An 18,570-nucleotide genomic window follows, 5' to 3' on the forward strand; every position below is an offset into this window, starting at 1 on the left:
TGAGATACTTCGGACATGTAAGCTCCGTAAATTCCTGGGAAAGCAGAGAGATGAGTGGCTGCATGTTTCTCTGAAAGTGTCGGATGACTGTGTGAGCGAGGCCTGTATCCTCTCCATCCCCATGACATACCACAACCTGTGTAACCACCCCGTGTGTGTGGGCTTCCTCGTGGTCCCCCATAGCGACAGGATATGTTGGGATGCTGCCCCCCTCGCCAATCCCATCTGTTTTCCCCGTATGGACTTGAGTGGGAACGTCAGGTTGTTCGGGAGTCCTGTCAGACGAGGTCTTCCTCAGGATCTGTCGAGTTGATATAGGGGCCCACCTCTCGATACCTCCAATTCTGATTGTAGTAAATACACAGAATATTGAAGTGATCAAGCGGGGGGAAAAGGGTGTTGGGAAAGGAACAGCAGGGAAGGAGATCTGAAAAGGAAAAGTTAGTCAGAAGTGTTGGGTAGGGAACAGCAGGGAAGGAGATCTGAAAAGGAAAAGTTAGTGTTGCAAGTCTATACTGATATTCTAAGAACTCTGCAACAACTTAAAGAACTAAAATGTCACCCCTCAATAAAAGACATTTTGTCTTTAACCTGGGTTTAACTCCAAATCAACATATATGAAATCATTCCTTCAAATTAAGCATCAAAAGAAAACACTTTTGGGTCTCAGATTCACCACTGGCGGAATGACACCTTTCTTGTAAATAACCACTTTACAATGACAGTCAAAAATGTCTCTTCGCCTAGTAAAACATAAACTTTTACATGGATAATCTCTGATGCAGTTTTTACATAAATAATCTCAAGTTCAAAACCTTCACTTGAAAATTCTTTCTTTAACAAAATAATTCTTTCTTTTGTAATATCAATTCGTACTGCGACTGTTATGGATTGCGACCAAAGAAACCATAAGAAAAAGACCTAACTAGATAGAGCCTAAGCTCTCAGAGAATTATTTCCACAGGGAACAAAGAATGTGTATTTTGCGCAGATAAAGAACTCAAAAAACACATTTAAACCAGATTACTATAATGTGCTTTAAATGTTGGCCCAGAAAATAGCTTAAAATGTCCTACCTGTAGAGTACGACCTACTCTACTGATACACAGGGCGTGGCCGAAGAAACCATGGCCTCAGAGATCCAACTTACTGGTACTGCAAAGGATTCCCAAATACCTCCTCAGCAGGCTGCGCCTTCCCAAAGGACCTTCAGCAGGATTGCCAACCACTTCCTGAAGCAAAGTCCAAGAAAATGCTTCCAAAACTCTGAACTCCACTCAGAGCTATTGGAAGACGCTGCTACACCCTCAAGATCCTAAGAATAGTGAGCAAAGAGGCCTGGGCGTGGTCGCGCACGTTAACATGGCTACGCCCGATGTTAAACGCGACCGCTTGCCGTTTCTCACGCATTTCGCGTGAGGTTTTCAATACCGCTTGCCAAACCTCACGCATCTCGCGTGAGGTCGCCAAACCTCACGCATTTCGCGTGAGACAGTCAAATCTCACGCATTAGGCGGACTAAGGGGTAAGAAGAGCATGTTTCAAGTACATTTACATCACACATCAGTATATACATCCACATATGTTTCTGTAGGTTGTGCAAACAAACCACCAGCGCCCCCTGGAGGGAAAACTGTGAATCTTCCCACACAAATACCTCGAGCATGACTGATGCCGTGGGGCGGGCCCTAAACCGCAAGCCGCCCTAGTATTCCTGACAGTACCTCCCCCTCCCAAGAGCGGTCTAGGGCCCGGCTTAGAAGGATGAAGGAGGTTGAATCTGCGTAACAACCGAGGAGCATGAACATGTTCTGCCGGTTCCCAAGAATCATTCTCAGAACCGTAACCCTTCCAGGAAACCAGATACCATAGTTTCGTGCCCCTGCGTTTAGAATCCAATATCTTTTGCACCTCATACTCCCAATTGCCCTGAATCAGGATCGGTGCAGGTTTGGGAGTTACACCTTGTCTAGCTGGCTTTAACAATGATGTATGAAATACAGGATGAATCCGCAAGTTCTTGGGAAGTTGCAGTTTGTATGTCACTGGATTAACTTGACGGATCACTGAATATGGACCAATGAATTTGGGACGAAACATGTTTTTGTGTTTAAACTGTAAGTTCTTAGTGGATAACCACACCTTATCTCCAGAAGAATACATTGGTCCTGCTCGATGACGCTTATCATATTGCTGCTTGTATTTCTCTTTACTTTGTAATAGCCTTTTGTGAATTTTCTGATGAATGTTCTGCATATTTTGCACTGTCTCTTGAACTGCGGGTGCATTGGTCTCTTCTTTGGGCAGATTTAGAGGAATTGTTTTTGGTATATAGCCATATAGGGCCTCAAAAGGAGAGGATCCTGTAGAAGAAAGAGGTGATGAGTTATAGGCTATCTCAGCAAACCACAGCAAATCCAACCAAGACTCTTTTGAATCTGTTACATAGCATCGCAAATATTGCTTCAGGGTTTGATTTAATCGTTCGGTTTGACCATCCGTTTGAGGATGATGACTGGTTGACATATTTGACGTGATCTGTAGACATTGACACCACTGTTGCCAGAACTTGGATGAAAACTGAGAACCTCTATCCGATATCAATACTGAAGGCAGTCCATGTCGTTTCACGATATTTTTTAGAAAGATTTGCGCTAACTGTCCAGCTGTAGGCAATCGTTTACAAGCTATGAAATGTGCGTACTTTGTTAAACTGTCTACAACTACCAAGATAACTGAATGTTGGCTGTTTTGCGGAAGATTTGTAATGAAGTCCAAGGAAATATGTTCCCAAGGTCTGGTTGGAGTGGGTAGCACTTGCAACAGACCTTTTGGTTTACTGTGATCCGTTTTGAATCTTGCACAAGTTTCACAGTTTTGAGCCATTTGAGTCACATCTTTCTGCAGAGTTGGCCACCAGAATAATCTTTGTATTTTCTCCACTGTCTTCCTCGGACCCGGATGTCCTGCCATTGGATGAGAATGTAACCAACTGAAAACAGTTCTTTGTAGTTCTTTGGTTGGTAGATAGATTTGTCTTCCATGAAATGGTAATCCCTCTTTGATAGTTTGATTCTCTTCCTTATTCTCCCATTTTTTCCATTGATTAGGAGAGAAGTTTTCGTGTATTTTCTCTAGAAATTGATCGGCTGATATCAAGCAAAGTACTTTATCTGGGCTTATGATCGCTTGTGGATCTCCTTCGAACCTGTGCAAAGAAGAATATTTCCTAGAAAGAGCATCAGCTTTCTTGTTGTCTTGACCAGGACGATAAGTTACTACGAAATCGTATTCTGCAAAAAACATCATCCATCTTAGTTGTCTGGGTGTCAACATTCTGGCTGAGCTCATAAATTGCAAATTCCTATGATCCGTGTAAACGGTTACCGTGAATTTAGCTCCCATTATATAGTGTCTCCATTCTCTGAAGGCTTCTAGGATAGCAAGTAACTCTTTTTCTGCGATGATATAGTTTTGTTCAGCTGAGTTCAATTTTCGTGACATGTATGCCACCGGATGCATTTGGCCAGTTTTAGGATGCCTTTGAGAAAGAATAGCTGCAATTGCCACATCTGACGCATCTGCTTGGATTATGAAAGGTTCTTTAACATCCGGGTGCATTAAAATTGGAGCTGCTGGGAACGCCTTTTTTAGTTTCTGAAATGCATCATTTGCCTCGGAAGACCATTCAAATTTTACCTTTTTTCTCAGCAATCTTGTGATAGGAGCTACTACTGCAGAAAAGTGATCAATAAATCGACGGTAAAAGTTTGCAAAACCCAAAAAACATTGTACATCCCGGACTGAAGTTGGAATAGGCCACTCAGCTACTGCTTGGATCTTTCGATCAGTCATTTTCATTCCTGTTGGGGTGAGTAGGACACCTAAAAATTCCACTTCAAATACATGAAAGTCACATTTTGTTAGTTTACAATACAAATTATGTTTTTGTAGGGTTTTCAAAACTTGTTTTACATGGCCTTCATGTTCTTCCACAGAGTCTGAGTAGATTAAAATATCATCGATATAGACGATAACAAATAGATCTAAAAATTCTCGTAAGACATCATTGAGGAAGAATTGGAATGCTGCTGGGGCGTTACAGAGACCGAATGGCATTACCAAGTATTCAAACAGACCATATCGAGTTTTGAATGCAGTCTTCCACTCGTCTCCTTGTCGGATTCGTACCAAGTGATAAGCCCCTCTGAGATCAAGTTTGGTATAAATCACTGCTGTTTTGACTTGATCCAAAACGACAGGGATTAACCGCAATGGATATTTATTTTTGATGGTTATTTTATTCAACGCCCTATAGTCGATGCAAGTTCTTAATTCCCCATTCGCTTTTGGAATAAAAAACAAAGGGGAGGCAGCTGGAGACTTAGAAGGACGGATAAAACCATTTTCTAGATATTGGTCTAGATAGTCTCTCAAATGTTGGTTTTCTTTTTCTGATAATGCGTAAATTCTACAATTGGGTACACATGATCCTGGCAGAAGATCAATCTGACAATCATAGCTTCGATGAGGTGGAAGTTTTGCTGCTTTTTTCTTCACTGAACACCTCTTGAAATTCTCTGTATGCTTTGGGTAAAATTGTCTCTTTTTCTTCTGCAGTTGCGATTTTACTTACAATTGGTTCCAGAATTTTTAAACAAGATGACTGACAAAACTCTGAGAGGAATACAAGTTCTCTTTTTTGCCAATCGATTAGAGGATTATGCAAGCAGAGCCAAGGCATGCCCAGAATAAACCCATATTGAGGAGCTTGGATCACATCGAATTGCACTTCTTCTAAATGTCTTTGTTTCTTTGAATCCTCACAGATCATAACCACCTTTGAGGTTTGCATTGTAACTGGCCCTCCGGACAAAACCTTCCCATCGACTGCTTGGACAATTTCTGGAGTTTCTTTTTTCTCGCAGATGATACTTAGTCTCTGTACAGTTTCTAGATCAACAAAGTTCCCAGTAGCACCAGAATCGATTAAAACTTCCATTTGCCAAATCTTAAGAGTTACTTGAATTTGTACTGCCAACCTGAAATGAGCTTTGTAATTGGACACACAAGAGTTTATGGAAGGGTAAGCGATGGTACCCAAGAGATCCCCTTCTAAACATCTCGGGCAAACTAGTTTTCCGACTTTTGATCTGTTTTTTCTAGGATTGCCGCCTTGTTTGCACTGAAGGACTTAGTTTTTGGCTTCATCAAGCAATCCTTCACGAAATGTCCTTTGCGACCACAGTAAAGACATTGTCCATTTTTGCGTCGGGTTTCTTTTTCTTCCATAGATAATGGTTGTCTAAGAGCTCCGATCTCCATAGGTTCTGAACTGGATTCGGAGTGAGATAGTTGAGTCCGAGATCTAGGTTCATTCTTCCAATTTGGCTTCTCGCTCTTTCTTTTATCTGACCTTCTTTCAGAGAGCCGATGATCTAGTCGTAAGGTTAGATTAATCAAATCCGAACATTCAGTTGGTTGTGGATCAATTTGTGCAAGAACATCTTTTAACTCATCCCGCAAACCCTGATAAAAAAGAGCAGCTCTCTTTTCTTCTGGCCAAGAGGTTTCGGCCACCAGTCTGTTAAAATGGGACAAATAAGAAATAAGGTCTCTGTTTCCTTGTCTTAACTGCAACAATTCCCTGTCTGCAGATAAAGTTACAGTTCGCCTATCAAACACCTTTTCAAATTCCTCTACAAAACGTCTCCAGTTATATAATAAGGCACTATCCTGTCTGACCAACGGAACCGCCCAAGTAGCGGCATCTCCAGACAGGTAGGATATTAGGAACGCAATCCTAGATTGAGGAGTAGGAAAGGCTGCAGGCCTGCAAGAAAAATGCAACTCAATTTGTGTCAAGAAGGTTTGTACCTTAGAAGGATCTCCAGTAAAACGTTCTGGGGATGCTAAAGGAATTTGCGGGGGTACAGTAACAGAGATATTAGTGGAAGCTCTAGAACCTGTATCCTGAACTTCATCAGGCAATGGTGTATTCTGAAGTTGAATGTTATCTACTTTCTCAGCCAATAACGCAGTTGCATTCATGGTTTCATTTAGATCAGTTTGCATTTTTACAATTACCGCCATTAAATCATCTAAGGTGGCCATTATAGCAACTCCGACAGATCAGGAGGAAAAGAATTCGTGGGCTCACTATTCTGTCAGACGAGGCCTTCCTCAGGATCTGTCGAGTTGATATAGGGGCCCACCTCTCGATACCTCCAATTCTGATTGTAGTAAATACACAGAATATTGAAGTGATCAAGCGGGGGGAAAAGGGTGTTGGGAAAGGAACAGCAGGGAAGGAGATCTGAAAAGGAAAAGTTAGTCAGGGGTGTTGGGTAGGGAACAGCAGGGAAGGAGATCTGAAAAGGAAAAGTTAGTGTTGCAAGTCTATACTGATATTCTAAGAACTTTGCAACAACTTAAAGAACTAAAATGTCACCCCTCAATAAAAGACATTTTGTCTTTAACCTGGGTTTAACTCCAAATCAACATATATGAAATCATTCCTTCAAATTAAGCATCAAAAGAAAACACTTTTGGGTCTCAGATTCAACACTGGCGGAATGACACCTTTCTTGTAAATAACCACTTTACAATGACAGTCAAAAATGTCTCTTCGCCTAGTAAAACATAAACTTTTACATGGATAATCTCTGATGCAGTTTTTACATAAATAATCTCAAATTCAAAACCTTCACTTGAAAATTCTTTCTTTAACAAAATAATTCTTTCTTTTGTAATATCAATTCGTACTGCGACTGTTATGGATTGCGACCAAAGAAACCATAAGAAAAAGACCTAACTAGATAGAGCCTAAGCTCTCAGAGAATTATTTCCACAGGGAACAAAGAATGTGTATTTTGCGCAGATAAAGAACTCAAAAAACACATTTAAACCAGTTTACTATAATGTGCTTTAAATGTTGGCCCAGAAAATAGCTTAAAATGTCCTACCTGTAGAGTACGACCTACTCTACTGATACACAGGGCGTGGCCGAAGAAACCATGGCCTCAGAGATCCAACTTACTGGTACTGCAAAGGATTCCCAAAAACCTCCACAGCAGGTTGCGCCTTCCCAAAGGACCTTCAGCAGGATTGCCAACCACTTCCTGAAGCAAAGTCCAAGAAAATGCTTCCAAAACTCTGAACTCCACTCAGAGCTATTGGAAGACGCTGCTACACCCTCAAGATCCTAAGAATAGTGAGCAAAGAGGCCTGGGCGTGGTCGCGCACGTTAACGTGGCTACGCCCGATGTTAAACGCGACCGCTTGCCGTTTCTCACGCATTTCGCGTGAGGTTTTCAATAACGCTTGCCAAACCTCACGCATCTCGCGTGAGGTCGCCAAACCTCACGCATTTCGCGTGAGACAGTCAAATCTCACACATTAGGCGGACTAAGGGGTAAGAAGAGCATGTTTCAAGTACATTTACATCACACATCAGTATATACATCCACATATGTTTCTGTAGGTTGTGCAAACGAACCACCAGCGCCCCCTGGAGGGAAAACTGTGAATCTTCCCACACAAATACCTCGAGCATGACTGATGCCGTGGGGCGGGCCCTAGACCGCAAGCCGCCCTAGTATTCCTGACAAGTCCAAGGATAGCAGAAGCCGGGAAGCGTGGAATGTCGGTGTCAAAGAAGGGTGTCTATGTCTTTAAGTACTGCCTCCCAGTATTCCCGTACCGCGGTGCATTCCCACAGAATGCGTAGCATGGTCCCCGTGTGCTCGCACCCTCTCCAGCATTTGGGGTCCTTGCTCGGGTTTCCCTGGTGTAGGCGTTCAGGAGTCAAGTGCCAGTAATAGGCGATCTTTACCGCCGCCTCTTTGCTAGCTGTATTTCTGGCCGTGTGGTGAGCACGGTAGTATATGTCTTTCCATTCCTTAGCAGAAAGAGTGCGCCCTAGTTCCTTCTCCCAGCGTCTCTGCCCAGCTGATTTCTCCGTAGGGGGAGGTGGGGATAGCATCAGATATAATTCAGTGATGGACCCTGTGTCCGAAGTTTTGGTCATGATCCATCGCTCATAGGGGGTAAGGGGACGACTAGCCAAAGGCGCCACGTCGGCGTGCATCAGCCAGTGCCTAGGCTGGAAGTACTGGTAGCAGAGTGGCTTATCCAGTGTGTAGTCCGCTGTCACTATGTCCCAGGTCAAAAAGCCCTCTGTGTCGAACAAGTGGCCTGCGGAGCGGCATTCGGACTGTCGCCATTGAGGGAACGAGCTCGGAGACCTGCCCGGGGGGAACGCCGGATTGTCCAGCAGAGGCGTCATGGTGGAGGGAAAGGTTGTCAGGCCCCTCGGGACCGCGGTTGCATCCCACACTTGCAAAAGAGTCCTGGTGATAGGGGATTTCCTGAGGTACGGCGGTCTGTCTGGACGTGCCAGGAAGGGAACTTTCCAGAGGGGCAGGCCCGCCATGGCCCTGTCCTGGAACAACCAGTGCTTCTCCGAAGTCGGACGGGACCACTCCAGGAGGAATCTAAGCTGAGACGCCTGTAAGTAGCGCCTCAAGTCCGGGACTCCTAAGCCCCCCTCCGCCGTTATCCTCGTGACCAAGTCGCACCGCAGCCTGGACCTTTTGTTCGCCCAAACATAGTGGTTCAGGGTGTCCTGTAGCTTCTTCAGCATCCCCAGTGGGGGGGTGACTGGGATAGTCTGGAATACGTAGAGGATCTTGGGCAACAGGGACATTTTTATGGCTGCCACCCGACCCAACCACGAGAGCGGCTGTTGTTTCCACCTCGCTATGTCCCCCTGAACGCGTGCCAGTAGTTTAGTGTAGTTAAGGTCGACCGTTTGGGTAGTCGCCGGCGTCAAGTCTATCCCCATATACTGTATGGTGGTGCTGACCTCGAGCCCCCCTATGTGCAGCGATGCCCTGTTAGCTGGCCGGGTGTTGCTACCTAGTGGCAGGACGACGGACTTTTGGACGTTCATTTTGAAGCCCGACACTTCTCCGAACGCGGTCATTTCCGACAGGAAGGCCGGCAAGGAGACCCTCGGGTTGTCTACGGCTACCAGAATGTCGTCCGCGTAGAGGCTTATGGTTTGCTCCACGCCCCCGAACTTGATCCCGGTAATGGCATTATTGTCCTGAACACGCTGGGCGAACGGCTCAATATAGAGAGTGAACAGGAGCGGTGAGAGGGGGCAGCCCTGTCGCGTGCCTCTCTGGATGTCGAATGGCTTGGAGCTAACCCCATTGACTTTGATGGTCGCCTTAGGGGACGTGTAGCATCCTGCCACCCAAGAGCGGAAGCGAGGACCCACGCCGAACTTAATCAGCGTTTGTTCCAGGAATCTCCAGTCGACCCTGTCGAACGCCTTCTCGGCATCTACCGAGAGCAGTGCTGCGTCCGAGGCGTTGAAGTTAGCTTTGTCTATGACATGCATTATGCGTTTAGTATTGTCTGCGCATTGCCGGGAAGGGACGAAGCCCGCTTGGTCAGGTTCGATGATGCCTGGTAGACACGGGCCCAGTCGGGAGGCCAAAATGCCCGTGAAGAGCTTAAGGTCGATGTTGAGGAGCGAAATCGGCCTGTATGCTGTGCAGCGCGAGGGGTCTTTGCCCGGTTTTGGAAGGACTATGACTTCTGCCTCTAACATCTCCTTCGGGATCGAGCCCGGGCCCCCGAACGAGTTAAACAGTTTCGTGAGGACCGGTGCCAGGAGGGAGCAAAAGGTTTTGTAAAAGCCCGCGGAGAAGCCGTCTGGGCCCAGGGCTTTCAGGGGCTTGAGACGGGCGATGGCCGCTATGACTTCCTCCAAGCGGAAAGGTTTCCAGCGCTGTGGAGTTCGTTTCATTAAGAGCGGTGACCTCCATAGTCTCCAGGTAGGCCCTCCCCGCCTACTCCCCGACGGACCGGTCGGCGGCATACAGCTGCGCATAAAAGGCTCGGAATGCCTCCGCTATGCGGTCATCCTCCCGGACCTCGTCGCCGTCGTCTCCGCGAATCACTGGGATCTGGGAGCGGACGGTTTTGGCCTTAAGTTTGCTAGCCAGCAAGCGGCCCGTCTTGTCTCCCCCTACGTAGTACGTGTGGCGAAGGCGGAGCGCCGCATATTCTGCCCTGTCCAGGTCCAAACTCGCCAGTTGTGCCCTGGCCGCTTTCAGTTTGCGCCAAATCCGGGGGGCGCCTGTCCGGCAGTGAACCCGCTCCAGCTCTAGCACCTGCGTCTCTAAATCCCGCCTCCGTTCCTTCCGCTCCCTATTGTCCGCCGCCGCGATTGCCATGATTTGGCCCCTAATGACTGCCTTAAGCGCCCCCCACAGTGTCGCCTGGGCCACCTCCCCTGTGTCGTTATGATCCAAGTAGGTGGTAATGCTTTGGGACAGTTGTTGCACCACCCCCTTGCGGGAGAGTAGACTTTCCCTGAGTCGCCACCTGCCCCTATGTGGAGGAGTGCGCGGGACTGTCAGTTGAAGGATCACGGCGTCGTGGTCTGAAAGTGCCGCCGGTGTAATGTCAATGTCGTGAACCATGGGGACCATGTCCGTGGAGCCCAGGAAGTGGTCTATTCTAGCGTATGTGTGGTGCACATGTGAATAAAAGGTGTATCCCGGGGCAGTAAGATGCTTGTCCCGCCATATGTCAATCAGCCCCCTGTCCCCCAGCCACTGCTTCCCAGTCGCCGACAGTGCCCCAGTGTCCCCAAATCTCTTCCCGGACCTATCCAACTCGTTGTCCATGACGAGGTTCAAGTCCCCTCCCACCAGCACCAGCCTCAAATCGCCCGACAGCGCATCAGACAGCGCTCCCTTCAAGAAGACCTCTTGTTTGGTGTTGGGTGCATAAATGGAACCTAACGTGAAGGAGGAAGTACCTACATGTATTGTGTGCGCTAGGAGTCTGCCCCTGATCTCAGCCACCTTACTCCCCACCTGCCCTCTGAAGTGTCTGGCCACCAGTATAGCTACGCCCGCTTTTTTCTCATTGGTCGTGGAGTAGAATTGGTGGGGGAAGGCTCTTGCTTTCATGCGGTGCCAATCTTTCGCCAACAGGTGCGTTTCTTGCAACAGACAGATTTCGGCCTCAGAGCGCTCAAGGAAGGAGAGAACTGCCCTCCTTTTGATGGGGTTATTGAGCCCCTTAACATTAAGGGAGAGGATGCGTATGTTGTCAACAGCCATGGGTATGCGAGCATCCCGCCTGCCCTGACACAAGCCCCCAGCTAGCCCTACCCAGAGTTCCTGTCGCTAATCCAGAGTGAACACACCGAGCTCCCCCCTTGCCCTCCCCAGCCCCAACTCCCCCCCAACCGTCCCCCTTGCCCCCCCCAACTGGTGAACATAGTCCCAGGCCAATCATTAGACAGTCTAGGCCTGTGGTAAATGAGTCAATGAGTGGGTGTGTGTTAGTGGCGGCTCTCGGCCCCCCGACCCCCTTGTCCAGGAGTCAAAACTTAGCTGATGACGACCTTCACTGGAGTCGACTCAGGAAGCGGCGCCGGTGTCTTTAGATACTTCGTGGATCGCTGCGGCCTGTTCCTGGGCCACCGTGTCCGGGTCGGGCTTGAGATTCTTCTTCCGCAGCCTGTCTCGACGCACTTTCTGCCATCCGTCCCCCGTCGTCCCAGGGGAGCCCGACGTGGCCCCGTAAGACCGTCGTTCATCCGTGTCGTCCTGGGGCGGTTCCTCGTGGGGGATGCCCAGTACTGCACATGTGTCTCGCAGGGAACGCAACTGGTGGAGGGTGCCATTCCACTTAAAGACAAGGCGAAAAGGGTGCCCCCAGGAATAGGGGACCCCCTCCTTACGTAGGAAGGCTGTGGCAACCCTAAACGCCCTCCGCTTCTGTAGGGTGGTCGCAGCCATGTCCTGAAAAAGTTCCACATTGTGGTCTTGGAGGCGAAGGGGTTGCTTGTGACGTGCCTCTCTCAATATGCACTCCTTCAAGGGGTAGTCTGGCAAAAAAGGCCAGGATGTCCGGTGGGGGGCCCTGGGTCCGGCGGGCCGGGCCCACCCGATGGGCTCTGTCAATACGAATCACAAAGTCCTCTCCCTCTCCCAGCACCATCCGGAAGAGCGCTTGTAGGTACCCCGCCATGTCGTCCCCCTCCGCCTTGAGCGGCACGTTCCGGACTCGAATGTTATTTCGCCTGGAGCGGTTCTCCAGGTCCTCCGTATGGGTCTGGAGGTCCATTTGCTGGTCGTGAAGGCGGACGATCTCCTGCCGGAGGAGTTCTATTTCCTCACTTCTGGCCTGGCCTGAGAGCTCATTGGCAGCTACCCTCTCCCCCAGGTCGTCGACGTCTCGCCGGAGTTCCTTGTATTCCCCAGTCATTTCCTGCCGGAAGGTTTGAATATCTTCTTTCAAGGAGGTGAAGAGGGCCTCCATAAATGCCTTAGTTGCCGGCGTCTCGCCTTCTGGGAGATCCTTCCCCTTGGGGGGGGGGCCCCGATGTCGACTTGTCTGGGCTTTTGTCGGTTTTGGGGGGTCCTTTGGCCAGCATCTCCGAGATGTTGCGGTTCCCCTTGCGGCTGTTGGTCGTCATGGCTCTCGCAGTCTTAGCTGTAGGCCTCAGCCCGGTCGGGGCCCTGGGTGCCACCGCAGGATTCCCTGGTGTGCTCTGGTCGTATGTTGGGAGGGCCGGTTCCGTGTCCCTGGGGCCTCTCCCACAGGCCCTTATGCTGCTGCTCCTTCTCGCGCACGTTACAGGCCTCGGCACGCGTGGTCGATTACCGGGCCCCTGTCTGCCTGCACAGGCCTCCACCTCCCGGGGCCCGCCGCCTCCTCGAGCCGTCCCAGAGGCTCAGCTGCGTCCTAACTTCGTGGCCCGGGCGACCCCGGACTGGGCCTCTTGTGTCTCTGGGTTTGCCAGTAATGGGGGGGGGACCCCCTGCCGTGCCCTCAGTCACTCCTTGGCCGCCCCCTGGTCACCGCTCACCTCCTCTCCCGAGACGACAGGGCCCCGCCGCTGCCCGGTGACTCCCGTCTGCCACCCGGGCCACTTTAGCAGTAGACGCGTGGCGGGGGGTGACCTCCTTCCCTGCCCCCTCCGATGCGGTCACTCTTCGTTGCGGCGGCCAGCCGGGCCCCGCGCTCCGCTGCTGGTAGGCCCCACCGCCCCATGATGCGACTAGGCCGCGCCTCCTCCACTAGGCCCACGCCGGGGCCCCGCGTAGCTCCGGAGGCCGGCAGGCCCGGCACCGCACAGTCCACCGGGTCACAGTCTGGTGGTGCAGGACTTTGCTCCCTGACCCCCACAGACACCTCCCCTGTGTCCGCAATGCTGTGTGGGGTCTCGTCATGCCGCCAGGTACTAGCGCCCGGGTCTCCTCTTTTCGCGCCTTTCGGCGGCAGCTAGGCGCCTCCGTTCCTCGGCGCCCACCTCCACTAGGCCCACGCCGGGGCCTCACGTAGCTCTGGAAGCCGGCGGACCTGACACTGCACAGTCCTCCTCCGGTCCGCCTGAACCACCGTCTGGTGCTGCAGCACATCGCACCCTGACCAACGCAGACGCCGCCGGAGTCCCCGACTCCACCTCACCCGTGTCCATGATGCTGCGGGGGGGTCCCCCTGGGCCGCCAGGCACCAGCGCCCGGGTCACTTCTTCTCGCGCCTTCCGGCGGCAGCTAGGCATCTCCGTTTCTCGGCGCTCCTCGCCGTCCCTGAGCCCCGTCACCGGCTCCTCGGCCGCAGCAACTCACAAGGACCCTATCCGCTGACGATGGCCGGCTCGGTTAGGGCGAAGGTCCGCAGAGGTCCCTGGCGGGGGATCGGGTCTAGGGAGCCTCCGCGAGACACGTCTTACCGAGCCTCCATCTTAGCCACGCCCCCAAGTGTTTTTTTTTAACAGAATAACATCTTTCAAAGGAAGAGACACAGATATTTACAGTCATGGTCACAAATCTCTCAATGTGAAGTTGTTACAATGCAGATAAATAACTGCAAGTCATGCAAAGACTGCACCAGATACCATAGAAAATGCTGTCACAATGCCCATGGGGACATTGTTGTTTTCTCTAAGTTAGCATGCGCACGCTGCTGCTTGCCTGCTGCTTTGCGCACTTTAGTACTTGACTTTATTTCTGCAATAATGTCTCACGAGAACTCATCACAGTGTTCACTCTCAGCAAGTTCCTGGGATTTTGACTGAACATTGTGAACAAGGTCTAAAAAAATTGCCCCTTGTTATTGTGTTCTGGCCAGGCCTTAGCCCGTAGACAAAAGATACTGATGTAGCTGTTGTTTGCACAATGTAGGTTAGTCTTATTAGAATACACAAATAGGTGGCACACACTTGGAGAGAGACCTTTCCGGGGAGAAGAGCGAGACAGCCCTTATGATGTAGATCTACCATCTATAGGCTGAGGTATGGGGTCTGCTGACAAAACCCAGCTATCTTCTCATATATAATAATACTGCTTCTTACTAAGGGAGAAGGGTTAGGCTCTATTGTCTTTTCATGATGACATCTCCCTTCATGATTTATGGACTAGTTGCTATGCTAATTGTATTTGTACTATGCATGTTCCTGCTAGTTGTGGCACCCACACTGCATGTTGGGGCACATTCATTAAAATAAATATTTTAAACTGTTTTGTGTCTGTCAGATCTTATTGTGAACAAGTACAAGAGTGCCGACTGCAAGATGGCTGCCACATAGTGAGGCTCTGTAGGCTGGAATGCCAATCCATCAGTTATCCTGCACTCTGTGAACCCATCGTGGCCTGCCAAAGTGTGCTTATGCTCCCAATTTTCAGTAGTTGCCGCTACATACCAGTTTGCTGTGCCCTGGGGGTCTCTTGGGCGAATTTGAGGCACTGTTTTGGCGGCTGCCGGGCAGATGAAAAAAGCGGGCCCGGCCTGATCCTCGACCTACAAAACCTCACTGCTGCCTCTTTTGGAGCATGGAACTACTCCCCTCTCCAGTCTGCCGCTGGGCAACTTATGACCTGACTACACCGGGAGAAGGTAAAGCATTAGAAAAAGCTGCTACTGAAAGTGAATAGTCCGAAGTAAGAGCCCCCACTCCAAGCACCCCAATTAGTGTTCTCGGGAGTACATTTGCAAGCCACGATTGCTGCATGTTCCTTGAGTGGGCATGCTGTGCTGCATCAAGGGCACTGACGCTGTGTGTGGTGGGCTAGACCCACTGGCCACAAGGCTTGTCTGTATTGAGTGCACTACTGTGCCCACCATGGGACGGGATGGATCTGCTCAGGGGGCAACCATCTCTGGTTGCTCGATCAGCCAGCCTGCCATGGGTAAGACGGACACGAGACAACCTAAAATCTCGTGACCACCTCATCGGTGGAAGACCCAACGGCAGTGACCATGGATACCACTTCTGCCCCGAGCCTAACATCCGCAAAATGTTGGCCGATCTGAAGCATTTTCTATCCGCCATTCACCTGAAGATAGACTCGATGTCAGATCGACTGGATCGGCATTGGGAAAAGGTGTCAAATCATGATGAGCGTCTAACAGAGTTGAGCAGCGGATATGGAGGATGGGGGAGTGACAAACTGGGAGAAGCTGCTTCGTATGGAGAAAGTGCTGGAGGACCTTGAAGTGCGGTCCCGGCGCAACAACCTGCGCATTCTTGGAATTCCGGAAACAACTGCGATGACCCGAGTAGAGGACTTTGTTGAGGAAATGCTGCTATCCTTCTTTGGCAAGGCCCTATCCCTGATGTGCATTGTGGAGCGTGCCCACAGATTCCTCGGCTCGAAACCCCCCCTGGGGCCCGGCTATCCCCATCATTGCAAGACTCTTAAATTACAGGGACTGCGATACTGTGCTGCAAAATGCTCGGGATCAGCATGACCTCACCTCAGATACCTCAGATTTGGTTTCCTTTTTTCCCAACGTCACCTTGTCTGTCAAGGCAACCCGCCAAGAATTTGTACCGGTCAAGAGACTGCTGCAGCAACAGGACATCAAGTATTCCTTAGTTTACCCAGCGAAGCTTCGTATCTTCCACTCCAGCAAGACATCCTTTTTCACAGATCCTAAGGTTACTGCCAAGTTTGCAAGTAGCCTCAAGCGCTTAAGACCAGAGGCCCCCACGAATGGGGATCAAATGGAAGAGGACCCCCTCAATAAAAATTACTGAGACAGTTTGGAAGTGCTTTACAATGTACATCTGTATGTGGAGGCTCTTGCACCTGGCTGAACTGGCGCACACTCCAGTCCTTCTGTATTTGTTAGCCTTATGAGTACATGAGTTGGTCGGCATTGGACTGGGCTACCTGAGTTGGTTATGTGGCCCTTTTTGGGAGCCTTTTTCCAGCCACCCGACTCTTTGTTGTTGGGTAATGCCGAGCCCCCTGGCGCCACCCCCTGGGATGAGTCCCATGTTCTATTTTGCGGTGTTCGGCCTTGTGTGGCCCGGGTAAATGTTCTCTCGCCATGTTTGGCATCTGTAGTGTATGTTTGGGTGGAGGGTGAACTACTCGCAATGGGTTATTACTCTCCCTATATGCCTCTTCTCTCTTTTTCCTACCGGCCCCTTTCTCTGGCTTGAATACACAATTGCTGGCCCCTGCTCTCTGCACGGCGCGCATGTACGCATGGAGATGGAATGATGACTGTAACAACTGAAGCAGCACGCGCCCTCAAAGCTGTAACTTGGAGCATGAGGGGTTTGAATGATGGCAGAAAGATGCAATTGGTGGCAGCGCTACTCAATCGTTACGGGGTGGACAACTGCTTTTTACAGGAACTGCGTCTCATGGATACCAGCTGTTTGCGTTTTGGGTAGGGTAGATGGGCAAAAAGTTTATTGCGGATTACTCCAACTATGCCAGGGGCACAGCTATTATCATTAGAAAGGGCCTCCCTTGCGCATGCACACCACGATATGTGATCCCTATGGGCATTATGCGATGGTGGCGGGGGTCCCTGCAGGTCGCCCAGTTAGACTCATATTGGTATATGGCCCTAATACTGATGATCCCCAATTTTTCAATGAGGTATCGTGGTTGACGGAAGCCTTAGACCCCGGTGCGGTTCTCTGGGGAGGTGACTTTAATGTAATTCTTAAATCTGACCTTGACAAATTGAGCGTTTCCCCCTGGCCTCACCCCGTGCTGCGGTGCAACTTCGGACCCTTATGGAAGACCATGTTCTGATAGATATTTGGCATCACCTACACCAACATGGTCGGGAGGGAAATTGCACGTTCTCTGCAACCCACACTTGGTCCAGAATTGATTATTGGCTTGGGTTCGACATTGTACTCATCTTGCCTGAACACTCTCAGACTATGCCCCAGTACTATTAGAATTTTGGTTACTGGACATGCTGAATAGAGCATTCAGCTGGAGTCTTCCCACTGGCACTCTTCGAAACCAGGTATTCAGAGAGGAAATAGTGGCCGCCATACAGGACTACTTTGACAGTAATGTCGGCTCAGTGGCCTCCCCGTCCATGCAGTGGGAAGCTTTTAAAGTTTTCATAAGGGACAAGTGTATCTCCACGCAAACAGGCGTTTTACGCTCATTAAGGAATGAGCTGCAGCGGCTTGAAAGGGAGATATGCTCTCTCGAATCGTAATTTTTCTAGTCGAATCAGTTTAATATCCTTAGACACATTAAAGCCAAAATAGCGGAGTTTGAGGAGGCAGCGCACAGAGAAACACATTACTTGGGATGGGAGGCATGTGCCCGCCAGTACAATGAAGGAGACCGGGCCGGCAAAACCCTGGCGGGTCTACTTAAGAAGCAATGGGCAAATTATTATAAAAGCGAGCTTTGCACAGACAAGGATACGGTTCCAGTTGGGCTGACACCAGTCCAAGCTGAAATGATCAAATATTACTCTTCAATATATGCTGTGTGGCAGTTGGAGGCACTTCCTGACCTGCTTCCCTTCTTTGATTCCATTGAGTTAGTATGACTCAGTGACACACACCAAAAGTATCTGGAGGAGCCCTACACAGAAGAGGAGGTGATCAGGGTAATCCGGGCCATCCCGGGGGACAAGGTGCTGGGGCTAGACGGATTGACCCATGCCTTCTACAAGGAGTTTGAGCCAGCTTCTTGCACCCCCCCTCCTCAACAAGTAAGAGGACTCACTCATGGGACACCCTCCCCCATCTCATCGAGAGGCCCTGATAGTGACCATCCTTAAGCCAGACAAGGATCCGTTACTCTGTGACTACTACAGGCCACTATTGATGATCAATGTGGATAATAAAATCCTCACCAATTTATTAGCCACGCAGTTGCTTCGGCTGCTCCCACAATACTCAGGCCGGACCAATGTGACTTCATCCCTGGCCGGAGTACCGCCCATAACTTCCGCACCCTCTTTGCGGTGATGCAGGAGGTGGATTCCTCTCTCCCTGCCGCCTCTGTATTTCTGGACACAACCAAGGCATTTGATATGCTTGAAAGGCCTTATCTGTTCTCGCTACTGGCTCGTATATGCATGAGTCCTGCTTTACTCCCAAAGATCGCACTTTTATATGCATCCCTGACTGACAGATTGCGGGTTAATGGTGTGATATCCCCCCGATTGCTGTGGCTTGGGTTACGAGGCAGGGGTGTCCGCTGTCGACCCCCTCTTTGCCATGGAGCCCCTGGCAGCCAGACTGAGGCAGCA

This window comes from Lissotriton vulgaris, chromosome 3_1, assembly GCF_964263255.1.
Source record: "Lissotriton vulgaris chromosome 3_1, aLisVul1.2, whole genome shotgun sequence".
Lineage (NCBI taxonomy): Eukaryota > Metazoa > Chordata > Amphibia > Caudata > Salamandridae > Lissotriton > Lissotriton vulgaris.